The sequence below is a fragment of the Pinus tabuliformis genome, chromosome J (assembly GCF_031772625.1).
Source record: "Pinus tabuliformis cultivar Carrire ecotype Pingquan chromosome J, CPIR1, whole genome shotgun sequence".
In the NCBI taxonomy this organism is placed as follows: Eukaryota; Viridiplantae; Streptophyta; class Pinopsida; order Pinales; family Pinaceae; genus Pinus; species Pinus tabuliformis.
Genome location: NC_142295.1, coordinates 626,633,866 through 626,637,880, shown reverse-complemented (window position 1 = coordinate 626,637,880; position 4,015 = coordinate 626,633,866).

Below are 4,015 nucleotides of genomic sequence, written 5' to 3'. Positions count from 1 at the left end.
TGATATGTGCGATCGCCGATTGCGATTACGTTATCGGATCAGAGGTTTAGGATAGACCTTTAGGGATGCATCCTTGTTTATCTTTGCGATATGCGATCTCCGATCGCATTATCGCATCGGAGATTTGCTTATGAGGGTTTTCTCAAAGAAGGGTATATCATACTATATTACATTTTAACAAAAGGTTTTGGATATTAGTTCTATCGCATCGGACCTTTTGATAAGGGTTTCTATGTGTTATATGATTAATTCCAGGCAAGTGATTTTTATTGAATCATTGAATTTTAACTAAGTCTTAAAAAGGGACCCATTTCTATTTAAAGTTTTTTGACAAAAATTTAGAAATGGGGGGTTGTTGTACAACACAACACATCCAAATAGACAATATAAATGAATCTATAAAATGTCGCAATGTATCATTCATTAACCTCATAAATATAGGTAGTGCATTACATAGGCCAAACGACATGACTAACTACTCATATAAACCTTTCCTTGGTTTTGAAGGCAGTCTTCCATGTATATACTTATTTGACTAAAACCTGGTGATATCCATACTTCAAGTCCAATTTGATGAAGTATTTGGCTTATTGCAACTAATCCAACAAATCATTTATCCTAGGCAAGGGTTACCTGTTCTTGAGTGTGATATTTTTTAACGTCTTGTAATCCATATACATCTGCCAAGTCACCTCCTTCTTTGGCACTATGATGATGGATTACCCACATGGTGAGGTACTTGGTCGAATGAAACCCTATTCCAATAGTTATTGCAACTATTTCTTTACCTCATTTGCTTCTATAATGGATTTTTGAACAACCTAATATCTAGAAATGGGGATTCTAGCAATAGTTGGATCTCGTGCTCCACTTCCCTCTTAAGCGGTATCCATTTAGGCTCTTGGAACACCTCCCTTTATGCCTGTAGCAACCCTTCCAATTGTTGTTTCTATTTCTTAGAACACCCCTCCAACGATGACGTTTCTCTCATTGACTCTTCTATAAAGTGATTTTCTTTTCAAAACAATAAAAGATACTTATTGCTAGAATTAATTAGTTTCTTGGCTTGGTTGGCACTTGCAAGTGAAATTTTGGACTTGCCCTTATGCACATTGATGGTGAAGGATTTTCCATCCTTTATGATGCAATATTGGTTAGTTCTCCACATGAATATTGCATCTTGCATGTACATGTAGGGACTTCCAAACACTACTCCACACACATCAAGAGGAACTACATCTAGTTCTACTTCATTAATAAAATCAACATTGGTAGCAAATCTAATTTTTCACTATTTGGTTACCTTTATTTCTGCATTGTTATTTACCCATCACAATGGATATGGACTTGGACTATCACAAACTTTTGCTCCCAATTTGTTGACCAACTCTATTGTAATGAGAGTCGTTTGTGATTGTAAGTCAAACAAAGAATAAATCTTTGACTTCTTGACACGTATCTTTATATTAACAAGTTTGGTCTTTGCATTCTCTTCCTGATGTTGAAGGCTACTCAAATTCACCTCCTTCTACATTGATATATAAACAATAATTTCATCCATGTCTGAGTTGCTTTCCACTTAGTTGCTCGAATTAGTGGCCATGAGGCTCTTCTTCTTTACATCTTTTTTTTTGTTCTTCTATCTAAGATCTAGATGCAATTTCTGAAGCTTATGTTATGTATGACCATCAATGTTACAATGGTTGCAGTGGTCACTGGTATCTTTGCATTAGTGTGTTGTGGTTGTTATATTTTTAGCTTTCCCCCTTTTTTAAAAGCATCTTGATGCTCCTTCTGCTTTGATCCAGTTGAGTGCCCTTTCTTCTAGCCTATGTTCTCCAAGTAATATGCGTACACACAAGCCTTATCTGTCAATCTAGGTTTGAAAATCATCACTTGATTCTATTGATTGTTGTGTAGAGCCTACAGTTACTTGAGAAGTATGTCTGGGTTCTTTGGTAAGATACCTAACATTATGGTCATGTTTCTAAATTTTGTGGTGTACTCCTGTACACTCTACCCTTGCTTCTTCCTGAAATACTGCCACCACATCCACTGGTCCTCTACATACTAAATAGGGTAAAATTATGACTTTATCAGGGTTTTGAATTCCTCCCACTTAGTCACTGGAGGATCTCCCTCCAACCATAAGGTATTCATGTGGCTTTCCCACCAAGTCTGGGCATGTCCCTCTTCTACTCTTCCTTTATATGATGAACACTAAAATAAAATTCTAATTGCTGCAACCAATTATTTAACTTCAAAGTGTCAATCTCACTTTGATACAACTTGAAGTCGAATTTCACTTCCATTTTGAATAGGGATTGTGGATGGTTCATAGCAATCAAATTGGGTTGACTATATTCAAGTTCTCTCTTAGATTCCCTCTCTAGTTCTTCTTGATCTATATATTTCCCTCCATTCTGACCTCCATGTTATAGCTTCCATCTTCTCCTAATAGGTTGAGCTTATTTATTAGGGCTGCCATGAGGAGGCTCACATTATCGTTTATGTCTTTGATTTGTGCTTCCAACCAACAAACCTCTCCTACATGGGATCATGAAGGTTATTCACATATTCGTTGCCCATGACTAGGGTCTTATGACTTTTGGCTTAGCCAATATAGATCCCCTACAACTCCCCACAATATACTCAAAGAAACCTACTCTGATACCAATATGATCTATAAACTATTGTGGATATTCCACTAGACAATTCAAGACAACAAATTTGATAAAACTATACTTTAAAAAATCCTAAATCTATACTATGTTGATTATTTGTCCTTAGACTTATGGATTATTAAGTTACAGTTTCATGCATGCAATATGTAAAATGCAGAAAATAGAGAATAAACAAAAATATTGTAACCACCCCTCCCATATCTACAAGAGATACTATTACATGACCCGACCTCCTAGGTTCCATTAAGGAAGTGGTGCTGACCACGGAAGACAAACTGGCATCTCATAAAATTCTACAAGGGCTACAGGTTAGTTAGAGGCTAAGTAACCACCCCAGGTGGCCGAAACCTGAGTTGGACACACTTTTCTCTGTCCTCGGTCCCCAACCACACCCAAAACAAGCCCTTCATGTGGTTGGAAGCCTCCAACCGCATGCACAAGCCTACATCCCTTCAGTTGCAACCAAAATTTTCTAGTTCAGAGGTAGTGGTCTCGAATTCTAAGCCTAAATTCCAAGTCAACCTCCAAACCACTACCTAGAACTCAATGAGACTTTCCAGAATGATAAAATACATCGGGAAAAATCTATTCATACAAAATTTGATCCAGAACTTGACCTAACCAGGCCTAACCATGACAGTCATTTCGTCAAACATGTAATCTACGTGTCATGATGCATATTTAAACATAGGGGTTCTGATACTTATCTGAGAATCATCAAGAAGGTATAATGCCCTCTCATAATAGTTGCAATAACATCTATTAGCTCATGCATTCATTAACCATTCATCAACAAACAAAACATATCAAGAGCCATAGCTAGAACCTGTTATGAAACCATGCTTATAACCAACATATAACCAGAATAATAACCATGATAGAACAACCATCAAAGCCACATAATAACAAGTACAATTACTCATGAAAATACAAGAGGAAAATATCTCTTATTAACATATGCAAAATCCAACCAAGTCAGGGACTTCCACGTACCACTTGACCATAGATTGGGTTGAACCAATCTCTCTTTCAGCGAATCACCCCCACGCCATATTCTATGTGTAAGTGTGGTATCTTATGGAATAAACCAGACAAAAACAAACCAGGGCTTCTAGAGGCCAACCCACCTCAGCCCTCAAACAATGATTCCACCTCATGGTCAGACATCACTAACACCAACCAGATTAGTCTCTACCCAAGTTGTCCAGGGCTCCAAAGCGTTTGTCCCAACCGCGGCTCGAGGAACTAATAAATCAACCCACAACCTTCCAAGGATCCAACGCGTTTGTCCAACCCGACTCCAGGGCTAGTAACTCAACCCACCAAGGGCT